This window comes from Lissotriton helveticus, chromosome 1_1 (genome assembly GCF_964261635.1).
Source record: "Lissotriton helveticus chromosome 1_1, aLisHel1.1, whole genome shotgun sequence".
NCBI classification, from domain to species: Eukaryota; Metazoa; Chordata; class Amphibia; order Caudata; family Salamandridae; genus Lissotriton; species Lissotriton helveticus.
Genome location: NC_136057.1, coordinates 1,135,116,946 through 1,135,135,305, shown reverse-complemented (window position 1 = coordinate 1,135,135,305; position 18,360 = coordinate 1,135,116,946).

The window sequence follows — 18,360 nt, the reverse complement described above, 5'->3', positions numbered from 1 at the left end:
GGCTCTCCCCCAGTTCTGGCCCTGACATGGTTAGAGCACTCCCTCCGGGCTTTCACATACTCCACCTTGATAGACCTAAAGGGAGGGGAGGAGGAATTGCTGTTCTTTACAGAGACACGCTCGCTTGTAAGATCCAGAATGGAGGGGTGACTGATTGTGAGAGCTTACAGTTCTCCCTTCGGTTGTCACCTACAGTGTCTTTGGTAGGCTTGTTGATTTACCGCCCTCCTGGACCCTTGGGTAGCTTCCCTAACTCTCTTTTAGAAACTACCGCACTTCTCGCCTCTTCTACTGCCAACTTTGTTGTCCTCGGGGATTTTAATATCCATCTGGATGACCCTACTAACACCGCGGGAGTCGATCTGATCGACGATTTCAACTCTTTTGGAATCAACCTGGTCAACTCGGGCGCGACTCATGAGAAGGGCCACCTGCTCGATCCTATACTTTCTAACTTGGACCATCTTATTCCATCTCCGGCTCTTGCCATGCCTTGGACAGACCACTTTCTGGTGTCCGCGACTTGGCAATTTGATAGTCCAGCTGCGGTAGCCCCAAGGGTTCACACCCTGGAGAGAGCCTGGTCGAGGCTCCCAGTTGACACTTGGGCGGCACACCTGGAGGCTACGCGGCCCCCTCAAGGAGTTAATCCGATAGTCGCTGATGCGAATCTACATACCTGGCTCGTGGATTCTCTGGACACCCTCCTTCCCAAAAAGAAACAACTTACAAAGGGGAAGAGAGTGGGCTCGGCACCTTGGTATTCGTCGGAATTGAGAACCTTGAGGAAGGAGTGCAAGAAGCTAGAGCGGTCCTGGAGGAGAGACTGGAGTGAGGCGAGTCGTAAAGAATACCGTACGGCTCTGAGCAGGTATAAATCCGCTATACGGGTGGCAAAATCAAGATTCTTTGAAGAGCGTATAGGTTCTGCGGCCAACTCTTCCAAAGAGTCATTCAGGGTTATTAAGGAGCTACTTAATGCCCCTGAACCCCAGGTTTTACACGAGGACCCTCGCAAAAAATGCACAGAACTGGCCTCGTTTTTCAAAAGAAAAATTGACAACATATTGGCTTCCCTCCCCCGGCTAGGCGAGGTCCCCTCCTTGGTGGACAATTCCAGCTCTCAATCTAAGATGCAATCGGTGGAGATGGCCTCCCTGGGTCCGGTCACTATGGAGGAAGTTCTGGCGGTTCTGGGCTCTATGAAGAGCGGCTCCCCGAAAGACCCAGCACCTATTAAATATCTCAAACAGGTGTCCTCTGCGATTGGCGGCCCTGTGACGGACCTGATAAACCTGTCCCTCGCCCATGGGGTAGTCCCCCCCAGTTGGAAAGGGGCGGTGGTTAAGGCCCTTTTGAAAAAGCCTAACCTCGATCCCGCCGATCTCGCCAACTTTCGGCCTATCTCCTTGCTGCCGGGTATCAGTAAGGTGGCTGAGAAGCTGGTTAACAGACGCCTCTCTGACTTCTTGGAAGCCAATTCCCTCCTGGGCGATTCCCAAACGGGTTTTCGTCCCGGTCAGGGGATTGACACTGCCCTGTTGGCGGTCGTGGAGAATGCTAGGAGCATGCTGGATTCGGGGGGATCAGTGGCAGTGATCCTCCTGGACCTCAGCGCTGCTTTTGACACCGTGGACCATCAGGTGCTTCTCCAACGGCTGTCAGGGGTGGGGGTTACGGGTCTGGCCCTCAAATGGTTCGCTTCCTTTTTGGAAGATCGTTCATTTGAGGTGTGGGAAGGCCATGAAAAATCATCTTCAACCCCTCTCCAGTGTGGTGTGCCACAGGGCTCTTCATTGAGCCCTACCTTATTCAACGTTTACATGGCCCCCCTAGAGAGTGTGGTACTGCCGCTGGGTATTAAAATCATCAGTTATGCTGATGATACTCAGCTGGTGGTAGGCCTCTCCCAGTCGGCGCACCATCCCGACCGGCTGCACACGTGTCTCGAGAAGATCTACACGTGGATGTGCAGCTCAGCCCTAAAGTTAAATGGCTCCAAGACGGAACTGATGCTGCTGGGGAACTCCTCTCCATCTCTGTCCCCCAGCAGCTGGCCAGACTGTCTGGGACCGGTACCCCCCCCCAAACAGGAGATCAAGAGCTTGGGGGTATGGCTGGAGCAGGACCTATCGTTTAAAACTCATGCCAAAAAGACTGCTGGCGTGTGCTTTGGCCTGCTCCGCGCAGCCCAGAAGATTCTGCCTCTGCTCCCAGTGACCACCCGAAGGCTTCTCATCCAGGGACTTATCATCTCGCGGCTGGACTTCAGCAATGCGTTATTCCTGGGTGCACCCGAATCTACCCTGAATAAACTGCAGCAAGTGCAGAACGCGGCGGCCAGGCTTTTGACGGGTCTCCCCAGGCGTCAATCTGCTCGCCCGGCGTTGAGGGCACTGCACTGGCTCCCTGTGAGGGACAGGGTGAAATTCAAGTCACTTTGTATCGCTCACAAAGTTCTGCACGGGGTAGGCCCACCTATTCTGGAGGAGATGGTCCGGCCCCTCGCTCTCTTCGCTCTGACCATCAACATCTCCTTCAGGTTGGCAGGGTGAAAAAGGCAAGAACGGGTGGCAGAAGGTTTTCAATAAATGTGGCCTCTTTGTGGAACTCGTTGCCCCTACAACTGCGCTCGGAAGCTAGCCTTCTTCGGTTTCGAAAACTTTTAAAAACTTTTTTGTTTTCTGTTTAATCCCTTCATTCTCTAGTAGTGTTATGTTCTGGTAAGCGCTGGGATGCCTATAGGTAACCAGGCGCTATACAAAACTCAGAATAATAATAATAATAATAATAATAACGGTGTCTCCTGACCTGGATTTTCATCTACTAATGAGTCCCTTAGTTGCTCATGAAATAGATTGTTTTGGTTTCAGGATTATGGCCTGCGCAGCGGCTAATGGGGTTCTAGGCAATTGGAACACATGGACTGCAGCCAATGACTTTCTGGCACGCAGTTATCTTGAGGAAAGCCTGAGTTGTCCTCTGATGGTGCTAGAAGCTCCGGTTGTAAAAGAACATATATGCACATTTCCGTTACTTAATTGGATGGCTGAAACATTCATGGATGATGACAACATCTTCCTATTGGAGGCGGTTGCAACGTACGGTGCATATACGTTGTTGGATTGAAGTGTGACTTTTTCTGCTTCATAAACACGTATTGAGCTGATGAAATGTTTTTTCTATGATGCCTTAATGTTTTTCTTGATTTTTGAGGTCTTTTTTCATACCATGGCTGCCCATTAATTATTTTCACTGACTTGGTTACTTTTTCATTTGGTTGTTACTCCCAATTATCAAGTTTGGCAAAATTCCTGAACTTGGCTCTGTCTCATTTGAACGTAAACTCTGCCTTCTATGAATCTTGCCCCCTTTATTGTGCTTTCCCCGATCAAGGGAGGGTGTAGTATGGCCTAAGGCCTGCTTTGCGTGCATGTTATGGTAGCATGGCTTGTTAGAAGTTTAAATCCCATTTTACTTTTTGCTGCTTTTGCACACAACACTGCATAGCTGTTTTTGTAAGTTAACCTTCACGAAGGTCAATACATGACAAAAGGTTTTGTTTTTGACATCTCTAGACTTACATCGTGCCCTTAGTCTGCACAGTAAGTGCTGAAGCCGTCAAGGTTATCAAAACATGTTAGCTGTTTTTCGACATGTTCGAGTAACGTTTTCTAGACACAACAATTTGGCAGCTGTGAGCCAATTACGATTCTGGCGTCCTTATTATCACACACTCGCCATGATTTCACACACTTGGAAGATTTTCAGTTTCCAGGGATGCAGAGAGCTTTGGCTGATCCGAATGTTATTCACTCTTACTGAGTGAAAAGGTAATGGGGTCCCCCAAGCAAGCCTAAGAGACCTTCTTTAGTTTATAATACATAGTTCCTATATAGGGAGGGTGTTCAACTAGGAGCTATAGGACCTGTTTTCACCATCATTGTAATATGATTTCTCCTTTTGTATTTTATGGAATTGTAACCATGCTGACCATATTATTTCTAATCATATGTCTGCTTATGTTGGCTAAGATACTGGACATGAAATCACGTCGTTAAAATAAATCTTTTAACCTTACTGTCTCTCTAATTTACTCCTTTTGTGGACTGGTATGAGAGTATAACGAAAGAGTGTTCTTACTTCCCACCATTCCTGAGTGCGTACTAAGTCGCATGTTCTAGGTTGTCTAATCATTGGTTACTTTGCTATAGAACGAAGAGCTAATGTGACACTGATGCTAGCTGGTAGGGGTTTTTCTAGGTAATGAGGTGAGTTTCTGGTACACCACAATTCACTGATGTCCTAGGTCTCTGTGCACAGTTCTGTGTGTGAGCAGTATCCTTGCAACAATACACATATATAACATAAATATAACATAAATAGCATAGCCATATAGTCAATACTCTACAAAAAAAATGCCTTACTGAGCTTCCTTTCTGACAAGTAAATCTATAAATACATTATGCAGATTCTTTTCTTGAAGGCAAAATACCTAAAAAAACTCTTCTAATCTAAACCCCCCCCAGACAGATCCATATTTCCGTAAAGCCTGAACTCCCCTGACTTTGGACGGCGCCCTCTCTCTTTCCCCAGTTTCCTTAAGAATTAGCCACCATTCCATCTACGTAGGAGGTTTAGGGGAGATCCAGGCTCTAGCTATCATTAGCCGTGCAGCAACAATCATTATTGACAATACAGGGCCATTCCGCCCAACATCTTCTTTATATCCTAATATCTTTTCCGTGATTGAGAGCCTAAGTTCCCCCCTAGCCTACTTGAGATAGTCACCAAAATCTTATCCCAAAACCCCTTCAGTAAGGGTCAGAGATCAAGCATATGTATCATGTCTGCAGCATGTTGCCCACATTTAGGGTAGTTCTGACGTGTCCTTCCCTGTGATCCACCCCATACATTCCCGCCCTGAGACCAGCGAGCAGTTCTTTCTAGTGTATAGTATAGTAAACATAATGTCCGAAATTGCTGCAACTATATGCTAGTTGAGTGTACATATCGGAGATATTGTCAAAAGCTGTCCTCATCCTTTCAATGGTAATAACGTCCCCTAAATTCTCTCTCCATTTAGGCGCCAGTTTCTCACATCCATCTACCCTTTTTTGACACAACATTTGATATGCCTTGCTAATAGTTGCCTACTGATTTTGGGCATATATAAGTTCCCACATACTGGCCCAACTAACCCTCTGTATTTCTAAGCTCCTGACCAAATGGTCCCTAACCTGCAAATATTTTACAAAAATAGGCACTCTGGAATATTATATGTAATGCAAAGATTCTCAAATGTCTCCATACCCTTGGAATCAAACAATTGTCCCAAGAAATGTACCCCGTACTTAGCCCATTGATGGGCTTTGCTATCTTGATAAATGCCGGGCAGCATTGGATTGCACCATAGAGGGAGTTTGCTATGGATTAAAAGGAGAGAGAGTCTAGCTTCAATTTTTCCATATATATATACGCAGTCTCATTTATTATTAAACCGTACGCGTTTAAAGTAAATGGGGTCATTAATTTGGTACAAAAACAGCTTGCTCTCTGCCCCAGAACCAACCATTGCCAAGCCTCCGTTAACTCAGGATTCAAAAGGCTCCATAAACGGCCAACAAAAGCAGAAATAAAATAAAGTTTAAAATCTGGAAGTTCTAACCCTCCCTGATTATATGGAAGTTTCATTGATCCAACGGCCCTTCTTTCCTTCCAATACCCCCATATAAAACTTCTGAAAATGCCGTCCAATTTTCTAGAAAAACATTCGGAATGTGCAGTGAGATAGACCTAAAAAATAAAGATATTTTGGAAGTATTTTCATTTTTATGACGTTACATCTACCCAGAATACTCAGTGGAAGTTTATGCCACGTCTTCAATTGTTTAGCAACTTTATTCTATAAAAAAACATAATTTAAAGAGTGTATAAGCTCGATTTCTGAAGACAATTGTGCCCCCAAATATGTAGCCCTCTTGCACCCCCTTTCGACTATCTCCGCCGGCTGCAAATTTAGCAAAACTTGGGTTTTATTCCGATTTAGCTTATATCCGGAGAAACACCCAAAGTGTTTTGCCTCTTTATCTATATGTTCTATAGCTACCTTTGGTTTCTCCGTAAAAAAGGCTATATCATCGACATATGCCGTCAGCTTAAGAAAACGCTGCGCAATATTCAGCGGGAGTATCGCATTATTAGCTAAGAGTGCTCTGATGAATGGCTCTATGTAAAGAGCAAATAAAAGAGGAGAGAGGGGACAGCCCTGTCTTGTGCCGCGTCAAATAGGAAAGGGAGTAGTTAAAACATTAGAATAAAGTAGCTTGGCCCTCGGATCCCTATACAAAGCTGCTACCAGCTTTGGGAAATTTTCCCTCATCCCAAATGCTGTAAATGTTGTCCAAAGATAATCCTAGGCCACCCGGTTGAATGCTTTTTTCTGCATCCAATACTACCATGCCAAGTTGAATTTTTAGTTTCCCTGCAGCATCAAAGGCAGCTATTGCCATGTTAACATGGACAGTTGTGTCTCTCCCAGAAATGAACCTATGCTGCTGGGAGGAAATCAAGCTGGCCATCATCGGAGCTAACCGGGTCGCCAATATCTTGGCAAACTCTTTTGCATCCGCATGAATTAAAAAAATTGGACGGTACGAAGCCCTTTCTTCCGAATCTTTATCTTTCTTTAGAAAAAAGATTATCTTAGCGATGTCCCATGAATCAGGTACCTGTCCTGTCCTACCAATTTGAACAATAACATCCCAGAGTACCGGGGCAAGGATGTTTTTAAAATGCTTATAAATCTCCGCAGGTAGAGCCTCATCACTTGCCGCTTTACCTAATGATAGCCCTCCTATTGCCCCCTAAACCTCCTCTACTGTAATCTCCTGTTCTAAATAAAGTGATTCCTCCTCCGGAAAAGTCGGTAGGTTCCTCTGATGCAGGTAGCTCAGCATATCAGTCGTGTCCTGCCCTGCCTCCAGAGAATATAATTTCTCATAAAAAATGGAAAATGGATTAGCAATCTCTGCGGGACCCATCTAATAGGTGCCTCCCTCCCCTTTTATAGCCTTTATCTTAGTGTTAAGCCGTTCATCCCTAAGTTGATAGGCCAAGACTTTCCCTATCCTATCCCCATACTCATATTGTAGTGTCTTATGTTTACTGAAACAGGCTGCTATTTTTTCCATTAAGACACAACTAATAACAGCATTCTGCTCCAGGAGTAGCCGAAACAAGTTCTCTTGATCTGTCTTTTGATAGCGAATTGCATCAGCGTGCTGCAATTCGCAAATAACAAGCTTTTGAAAAGCATATTTAACTTGACTGTCACGTTCCCTATTCTGTCGATCGATAAACTGCTGAATAGCTCTCCTAATATATGCTTTCATAAGATCCCATACCATCAAAAGCGAAGTTGATCCCATATTGTTTGTGAGATAATCAGAGATTTGTCTACCAATAAAGCTCACAAATTCCGCGTTTGTTACCAAATGCCTAGGAAACGTAAATAATCAAGCGGATTTGATAGCAGGGTTAGCTTGAAAAGAAAGAACTATGGGGTTATGATCAGAAGTGATCTTGGGGCAAATCTCCATGTCTGCTGATGCCAATAAAGTGTCTGAAACCCAGGCCATATCGATTCTCGAATATTGGCGATATGGCACTGAATAAAACATATAGCCCGGCTTGTTTGAATATAGAGTCCACCAAGCATCCTGCAAAGAATATAATCTTGCTAATTCCAAGATAGAAGTCCCCACCTTCGTCATTCTTGGGACCAGCGGTTGACTAGTGGAGTCTACCCCATAGGAAATAACACAATTAAAATACCACCTCCCCCTGCCATTCTAGGAAGATATTATCAAATGTAATTGAATCAGCAATATTCGGGTCATATAAAACACAGAAGACATATCTAACACAATTAATTTCTATTTGAGCAATAGCCCATCTTCCCCTTTGATCTGCTAGATCTTTATGAACTTGACACTCAAGTGTTTTTGACACTACGATAGCGCCCCCCCTAATCGCCACATTTTGGGAAGTGCATACAACCACCTGAAGCCCAAGCTGTTCAAAAAAGCGCAGATCCTTATAGGCTAAGTGTGTTTCCGTCAAAAGTGCTAAATGGGGTTTATATGCCTTAATCTCTTCTCGAACTAGTTGCCTTTTAGATCTTCTATTTAAACCGGCTACATTCCAAGCTAAACATCTAATTAATGCCATATCTGTTTAATGTTATCTTCCAAAAACATAATTAAAACATTGTGATCTCTATTGTTCTCCCACCATCTTGAACATACCAACACCTCTCCTTTTTGACTTTTCCCCCTCTTTTTAAATACCCCACCCCCCCTGCAACACCCACCTATGCCTTCCTCAAGGTCATCCTCCCTGTTTCCCACAGAAGGAATTACCCCCCATAACAGCTGCCGCTGAAAATGGCAGCTAGTGGCTCACCAGCCCCAGGCCCAGCCCCCATCTGATTCACCATAATAAACCAAGAAAAAATATCTATAAGTTCACACCTATTAGCACTATTACACCCCACAAACAAAAAAAAACAAGGAGGGACCACCAATAATTCAACAACAGTGATATCCAATGATTCAGCCCCCAACCACCCAAGCTATAAAGTCAAAGCAGCGAATACATTCTCCCGCTGTTCTGCGATATTAACAGTTAAGTGGTTAGATAGACTGCCACTTTGTCATAGCCAGTTTAGCCACTACATCAGACACAAAAAAGAGTGGCTTTCCATCTTTTACTACTTTCAGTTTAACACGTTCTTGAAGAATCGCCTGGGCTCCTGCAGCTTTAAACGGATCAATTAGTTACCTCAGCTTCCACCTTCTTTCCAGAGTTGCCCGGCTTAGATCTGACCTAAAAAATATCGATAGAGAGTCCACTGCCACTGGTGCATTAGAGAGCACCTTAAAAGACAGTGCTTGTCTCAACAAAAAATTCCCCCAAAAACACAAACTAGGACAAGGATATTGAGTGTTAGCTCTTTGTATGGTAAGAGGGAGCCTATGTGCTCTCTGAACTTGGCAGTCCCAGTCCAAATCTGATAGATCCTGAAAGGCTTTCTGCAACAGATGAAAGACAAAGCCTCGGGGGTCCGACTCTTCCTTTCCTTCTGGTACCTCAAACAGCCTCAAGTTATGCATCTCTGTCTATTTTCTAGGTCCTCAATCTTAGCTGCGCAAGTTTGAAGTTGTTGTTCATGCGACTGAACAGTCTGCGCGACTGCTGTAACCGTCTCCTCCACTTCCGCGACTCTGCTTTGCAGCTCCATCACATCTTTAGCAACATTGGCAACCATATTTGTAACTTCATCCAATGACACCTTAATGTTTAGATAGTCCGCCCTAACCTGTTCATGGTGTACTTGCGCCTCTCCACGTTGTTCTTGTAATGCTTGTAGTATTGTGGCTAGTGAAGGCTCCCTCCCCATGCTCAAATCTCCATTTGGCTCTATTTCCTCCATGCCTGAAATTGACTGAGCATTGCTAGCCTCCTCCATACATAGTATCATATCACTGTGTGGCCTAGGGTAGCTTGTTCCCCGGCATCCACCATAACCGCCCTGTTTTCAGCAGTATTCATACTTGCTAGGCCTTGAGACTTAGTTAGACTAGTAGCAGACAGCTGTGAGATCATAGCTTTAACTTCCTCCTTGGCCTGAACCTATTTACTTATTGGGCTATTTTCCATCCCTCGACAGGAACCCATGCTGGCATGCACGGCCCCCCTTGTAAATCGCTAGATTTCCTGCAGTTAGATGTCGATATGCTCTGAGTATCATAAGGCCCCCCTTGCTGCTTCTCTGTTATTGTGAGCCCCCCCCTCTGGACGGGACATCTTGGCGCCTGTCTGTTGTTTATCGGCTGTCTTCTGGGGTCGCTCAGCAGCACTACTCGGACCTGCTTGATCAGCTTAATCTATTTGTATAGCATTGCTAGGCAAGTATGGTTGGTGGTTTTCAGGGCTAAAAACCTCACAGGATTGATTTATGTCTCGAAGGGTGATACAATTGCTTTCATTATTACTGTTGTGGTTACTATTAGGCAGGCTAGAGACCAATCGTTGTTTATCGTTATCCTGCTCTGCTCCACTTTGTATGTCTGAGCCCCCCTTTTGCATCAGGCTTGATGAAAGTTCTTGCTCTGTCAGGGGCGCTTCCTCTCTCCTACAATAGCCTTTACCAGCGTTCTGCATTCCCCATTAATCACAGCTTCATTCCTTATGTGAGGGCTACAAAGTAACTCCGCAAGAGTAATAGTGTCCGCAGTTGCAGCGCAGAGCTCACCCTCCTCTAATAGCTCCGCTGCATTACCTGCCTCCAAAAGCCGCAAAGCCGGCTTGCAGATCTTGGAAATGCGGTTTTAGCCCCTCTTTCTACGTTGTCTTCAGGCTGCACGGAGGATTGGAGCCCCGCGAGGCGAGCAGCCCGAGTCACTTTCCCAGCGTTTTTCGGAGGTGCCATGTCCAGACGTAACCAATAGATCCAGGAGCAGTAAAAGTTGCTACCGGGGTATGTGGTTCTCCAGCAGGCACTCCTCGCAGCCTGCCAAAGTCTGCTGCTCCCAGTGAGCATCTACAATCTTCCGAGGACGTGAGCAACGCAAGACGGAATCAAAAGAATCACTATAGGCGGATTGTAAGTAAGCTTTGCTTTCCTATTTCGACTATTTCAGCATGCCCTTTCGGTTCAGGCGAGAACAGATGGCGAGCTGCGAAGCCAGTGGGGTCGTGAGACACGGCGGCTTTAGTCCGCCATCTTCCTTCCGGAAAACAATGAGCTTCTAAACTTTTTTCTCATACACTCATGGGAGTTCCCTTTGCTTTCTTCATTTGAAATAATTCAATGTTTTGAATCTAGAGGTTGTATACTGTATTGTTCGTAAATTGCTTTACTCCTGGACTTGCCCACTTTTTCTATTTGTCCACTTTGAATCATATTCCCTGTTCTTCCACATTTACAGTATTATAATAATTATTATTCTGTACAAGATATAATGTAGCCTTTTGAAGTTTGGTAACATCTACTAACTCTTGCCATAATTTTCAACTCTTTGTTGATACACCATTAACTAGAATAACTACAGGCTCACTTTCTTCTCTCTCTATAGCATCAGTTTTAATATTTTTCTTAAAATCTAAAGGTAAGTACACAACTCTTCCTTTCAGACCTCTTTGTAAATCTGTTGGCCGAAGCTTACCTGTTTTAAGCTCCATACGAACTATGGCCTGAAACGGGTGCATTGATTGAATGAGAATGGACTCACATGCATTTAAATCTGACAGTTTCAGAGGTATAGTTGTATGTACAACTCTAGCTTGCATTTTGTTCTCTTTTAACTTGTTGTAACAATATTTACAAATACGTTGATCAGTACCCAACTCAAACAACCTTCCATCAACAAATAAGCACCAAAGTGCTGCCACTTATCATTGTTTTCATTTTCACTTTTTAAATATACATTAACATTCCTAGTTTGACTTCTATAGTGAGTACATCGACAACAAATACAAACATGATTTGGTTTTTCTGATGACTTAAAACTTTCTAATTTCTCCTACAAACTTGTTAGTACTAATATCTTCCAGCTGTTCTTCAACACCTACATTTATCAAGTTGTAACTTTCTCTGCACTCCTCCTGTGAAACAAAGAAACAAAACTCTACCTCACCACAAACTTTTTTACATCCCATGCTGAAGCATGAAAAAGAGCTGTGTTTATTTCACCTAAAGATAATGCAGGACTTTTTACTCAGTACATCTCCTTACTAACTTTCGCATTTCTGAGTGATGTACAGCCAACATTCTTAAATGATAAAAAGCACTTCAACACACTTTTCTAGAAAGACAAGCCAGAGATCTAGTGGTTGCAACAATTTAATCTTCTGTTTAACGCTTTTTTGGCATATTCTCGTAAACAAACTCGTAATATATCAATAGATTACTGTTAAATACTACAAATACTACTACAATCCCACTTACACACTGGAGATTGCATACATATCCCTTGAATTTCTTCAGCTATCACTTCTTCCACATTTCTGGGAACCATATTTTCTTTTCAATTGGACAATCATCTTTTATCTGATAACATCGACCACTGGTATCAGCTGCATGAACTAATGTATTTTGTTGAAAATAGCTTTCTTCATTAAAGAAAAGCTCAGTACTAGAAGTGTACTCCCATTCACCAGAAAAAGTTTAGCAAAAGTTACTTCTATAAACCAGTCTTTTTATTTTGCTTTTTTCCTTCATATTTGGATTATTCAATGTTTTCATTCTCTGCAATACCAATATAAATACTTTTCGTTTCAATTGAAAAGCAGTATCTGCTACACTATCAATCTGTTGCTTCTTCTTATATGCTGCTGATCTTTTTTTATACTTAATATACTCTTTTAATACATTTTGAATTGCTCTAGTCCAAAACATACGCACATGTATGTCTTTAAATTGTTTAGTTCTCTTACCAGAAGACACTTTATCCTCAACAACTTTTTGGTGTTTTTCTACTCCACTCTTTTTAGTTTTCATTAAGTACTTTTGTTTTCTTTGTTCTCTTCTCTTTTCATGTTTTCTAGCCATCTTCTATTTATAACCCAATCAAAATATCTTTCTAAAAAACAAATAATAGTCTGATTAGTTTGCTACATCAATTAAACATTTAAAATTAATAACATTTCAATTTTGAAAATAACAGCTAAGCACAAAATTACAATTAAAATCCTATTGCATGCATAACACATAAAAAGAGAAAAGTGTAAAGACAAGCAAAAGAACTGCAAATACAGAAGAAAATGTCGTCACACAGAAAAAAGAGACAAGAACAAAAGAAAGGTTTAGAAACAGCAAAATGAAATACTCAAAGAACACAGCTACTGAAAAATTTAAGACATGCAGAAAGAAGCAACAGATATGTAGAAAGAGGCATAAGAAGTGCACGAAGTGGAAGAAAGGTGTAGAAAGAGGCAAGTGAGGTACAGAAACTAGTAAAAGGGGTGTAGAACGAGGCACGCGTAGTTGAAAAAGAAGTAAGAGAGGTACAGAAAGAAGAGAGAGAAGTGCAGAAATAAACAACAGATTTACTGAAAGAGACAAGAGAAGTGCAGAAGGAGACAAGAGAAATGCAAAAAGAGTCAAGAGAAGTGCAGAAAGAAGCAACAGAAATGTAGAAAAAGGCAACAGAAGTGGAGAAACAGAGGTGCAGAAAGACATGAGAAGCGTAGAAAGACTTTCAAGAATAATGTCTACATGATTACATCAATGCATAAGTAGTGCCTGAGTAAAACCATCACTGTAAGAATAATGCCCGGGTAATTGGACGACTGCATAGGTACTACCTAAGAGAATAGTTTAGTGCAACAGTTGTGGTTGAGTTATTGTATAAGTCTATGGAGAGTATGTCAGTGATTTCATGAATACAGGAGTAGTATGTGGGTGACTCCATGAATGCAAGGGTGCTAACTGGATAAGTGGGTAGGTGCATTGATAGTGCAAATGTGAATTCATGAGTGCAAGAATAATATCTGTCTCCTTAGTTCATTCCATAGCTAGTACTTGAGTACAAGGATGACTCACAATGTAATCTGTAGTTCATTGTATGAGTGCAACAATAGTACGAAATGGACGAGTGCATAGATATTGCCGCAGTAAATCTTTGAGTGCAAAAGTAGTGCCTGGGTGATTGCAAAATTGCATAGGTAATACCTGATTTATTGAATGTATGTATAGGCAGTTTCTCCTTAACTGTATGACTGCATGGGTAGTCCGTGAGTAAAAGCATAACTGTAGGAGTGATAGTAGGGTCCTTGGATAAGTGCATATGTGGTGCCTGACAGAATGGATGACTGGATGGGTACTGCCTAGGGGAATAGTTCAGTGCCAGATTAGTGCCTGGATGATTCAATAAGTGCAGGGATACTGCCTGGGAGATTGGATCAGTACATGGAAAATACCTGAGAGAAACTATGAGTGCAAGGCTAAAGCCTGGTTTGTTGCATGAGTGTATGGGTAGAGCTTGAGATAATGGATTAGTGAATGGATACTGCCTGTGTGATTCTATCACTGCAGAGGTTTTAACTGGAAGATTGTAGGAGTGTATGGGAAATACCTGAGTGAACGTATGAGTGTTAGGGTAATGCTTTGACCATTGCATGAGTGCATCAGTAGTGTCTGAGTAAATACATGAGTGCATAGGTACTGCCTGAGTAAATGTTTGAGTGGAATATTAGTGTCTGGTTGAGTATATGGACATATGGTTAATGTCTGAGTGATTAGAAGTGTGTATAGGTAGTGCCTTCTTGATTAAATAACTGAATAAGAATGACTAAGTGAATTCATGAGTCCCAGAGTGATATGTGCCTATTTTCATCAGTGCACACCTAGTGCTTGAGTATAGAGATGTAATTCTCACTATATTCCTGAAAGCAAGCATGCATGTGTCTGTACCTTTTTCTAATAGCATCATCTGTAAAAAGAAAACATACAAATACATGTATACCAGTGTTTTACACCTCTAACATCTTTATAGGTATAAGACATGTGAGAATATATGTGAAAGCAGACACATACTTGAGTCGTAAGACTACAAAGTCCCTTAACCTTGACAGACTACGCTTTCCATTTCAAAGAGATACCTAAAATGATGCTGTGTTTTTGAAGTGTACATTTCTATAGACCAATACAAGCTAACCTAATCACTAATCCTTCCACCAACAAGTCTGAAACTTCACTTTTATGCTACAGCTTCACTAGTCAGCAATCAGTGAGAGTGTTGGACCTAGCCAAATGCAAATCAGAAAGATTTTCAAAGTGCCTGTTAAAAGTCTCACTATACTCCTAAAAGCAAGCATGCATGTGTCTGTACCGTTTCCTAGTGGCATCATATGTAAAGGAAACATACAAATACATGTATACCAGTGTTTTATACCTCTACCGTCTTTATGGTTATAAGACATGTGAGAATGCATGTGCAAGCAGACACATACTTGAGTCATAAGACTATAAAGTCACTTAACCTTGACGGACTGCACTTTCCATTTCATAGAGACACCTACAATTATGCTGCGTATTAGAAGTGTACATTTCCATAGGCCAATATGAGCTAACATAATCACTAATCCTTCTACCAACACGCCTTAAACCTCACTTTTGTGCTGCACATACACTATTCAGCAACTACTGAGAGTATTGGGCCTACCAAATGCAAAGCAGCAAGTTTTTCAAAGTGTCTGTTAAAAGGCTGTGTATACTCCTAAAACCATGCCTACATGTGTCTGTACCTTTTCCTAGTGGCATACAATGCAACAGAAGCATGTACATACACATATACACTGTTTTATACCTCTACCATCTTTATAGGTATAACAAGTGACAGTACATGTGCAAGCAGATACATACTTGAGTCATTAGACTACAAAATCCCTTAACCGAGACAGACTGCACTTTCCATTCCAAAGAGATACCTAACATTATGCGACGTATTTGAAGTGTACATTTCCATAGACCAATATGAACTACACATGTGAAAATACAAGTGAAAGTACAAATATACCTCAGTCACTACACCATAATGCACTTTCAATTATGCAGTGTACTACATCTGCACCTTTCCACACATTCAAACAAACTACCATAATCACTAATCCATCTGCCAATCTACACATGCTGCTCTGCACAAACTATTTCAAATATAATTTCATTACAATAAAACAAACTACAATAGACATCTGTATATTTGATAACATATTCAAACATAACACTACAAAAAGAGAAGCACTGCATCATAATACATAACACAGCGTATACATTTCTTACTCACCACTGAAATAGTTTTGCAGAATGTCAAGTATCATGAATACAAAAAAGATTTTCTTTTTGCACACAATAAATGTCATGCCGCACTCTAAGCAAGGTGAAACCAGTAATGGCAAACTTTCCCTCTCTTTCTTCACACAGATAAATAGAAGGAGCAAATCACATTGCTTCCTACATCATTTCAAATTGTGAAACACGTTTCTATTGGTTAGACATATTAACCCTTCCTAACTGTCTCCTAAAAGTGCCCAAACTGGTTGTGTAATTTTCTGGAGTCGCAACTCCACTGCAGTGCCACAGTGTAGCGTCGTGATGAAGCTGCAAAATCTTACTGGAGTTCCAAAAAAATATTCCTAATGATACTGGTATACTTTTTAAAAAACACACTAGTTCTATACTTACAAATGACTTAGAAAACCTTAATTTAGTAACATATCACTTACATTTAAAGTTTCTATTTCACTTTTTAAATCCACTATAAAGTTTCAACCCTTCCCCATAATGTTGAATCCGAGTTTCCATAGTAACACTTTCTGCAACATTCAACTGCACTGGCAGATCACAAGTTCATCATATTTTCAAGTTCAGCACACAAGCTTACAAATGCAAACAGCAGGTGTGGTTGGCTTTTGCAAAATATTACCTTATCCTAGCTACTGTACATTTCAAATATTTTTTTAATAACCAATCAGAAACATACTTCTTTAGGAAAGAAACTTGCATGCTATTTTTGAGTGTACAATGTTCATGAACAGCCAATAACTTATTGGCTTTTTCAAAAACAGCACCTGCGCGACCATTTTAGATACCTCTCATTCTACCAACTGACGACATCAGCTACAGACATCTTTTCATTATTTCCAGACATCCCTTGAAGATGTTAACAGTATGGATTGTAGGACACAGCTATGTTTGCTTTTTGGTGCAAAGGGTATGCTGAACACAAACGTATTGACAAAGACCTAGCTTTACAAAATGTGGATATTAAATGGATTGCACAGAGAGGATTAAAATGGCACCAATTGATGCCATTTGCTAAAACCTTTTTACATCCCCAAACCACTAACCTCATGAATGTGCACTGTGATGGCAATGACATAGGCACATTGACTGGGGTAGGTCTGGAAATGCTAATGAAGGATACCTTTGCACAATTGATGTTGCTTTTGCCTCAAACTGTCTGTTTCTACTCTAATGTATGCCAAAGACAGAAATGGAAGTGGTCAAACCAATTCTATCCACAGATTGAGAAAGCTAGAAAGAATATCAATCAATCTGTTTCTGCTTACCTCAGAGACCATAGGATGCGTAGCACCTATAACAACAATCTATGTTTTCATATGGATGACATCTGTAGAAGTGATGGAGTACACTTCACAGATCAAAGGAACAGAGCCTTTCTCAACAACCTTAAGCTGTGCATCTGCACTTACATTTAGCTACAACAAACTTATAATGAAAACAAGGGCTCTTTTTAGAGCCATTCTATAATCCAACAGCGTTTTTTTTTCAAAACCATATATTCTCCTATTTGTTCTAATTTGCTAACCAGTCGCAGATTCGCAAAACAAAAGAATGAATTCAATGTACTACAACACAATACACTTTTCCAGTTTAAATTTAAAAAATATATATTACTACTAACTCAAATCACATTTAATGTAATTATTAATTATAATCTCACTAACTCTATAAAGCAAGTCCACAAATGTAACACTACCTTCTAAATTCTATACTATTAAATTATTTATTTGAGGTGTATCCGTGAATCCAACATGACGTTACATGGGGGGCCGTGCTGCGAGCCTTGATGGCATCGCAACTTCAAACATGACAAAAAAAAAATATGCCCTATTCTTATTACTCAAAGTCTGCCCTGGGGACCACATACCCTGAGTAACAACAATTTTCTCTTAAAAACCTGCATGCCCACTCCCCCGGGCATTCTGTTTACCCGAGGGACCCAGTTACCCGGGGCATGCCCTCATGTTGGAGAGCAAGGTGGAGCCCCAATGCTCCCGTGGTCCCTGCCGGCTCCCCACCTCCTGGGGGAGCCGGCATTGCTTTAGGATAAAGGGAGCTGCTGACATGCAGCTCCCTTTGCCCAAAAGCAATTCTGCTTTGCTTCATGGAAGCAAGAGCAGCTTTCCTGCTCTCACTTCCATGAACCAAAGCAGTGTTTGCTATGGCAGGGCAGGAGCTGTCCTCCCAGGGCTCATTAAATCAATATGGGGCCCTCACGAACCTAACTCCCCCAGGGACCTCAATCTCCTTCTATAGGGCTCATTACTGGTCATATCCAAATATAAATGAAGAAATCATAGAACAAATAGAGTAGAAGAATATGAAAGATGTATCATCACACCAAATTTAAAACTAAATAAAATAATGTATACTGTCCTACTGTCAAACTGTCTGAAGATAATTCTTTGGTCTCCAGGAGCCTTGTTTGCAGAGGGGTGAAAAAAGGGGGCGTGGCCTCAGACCACACTCAGCAATCCAGCTGTGTGGGG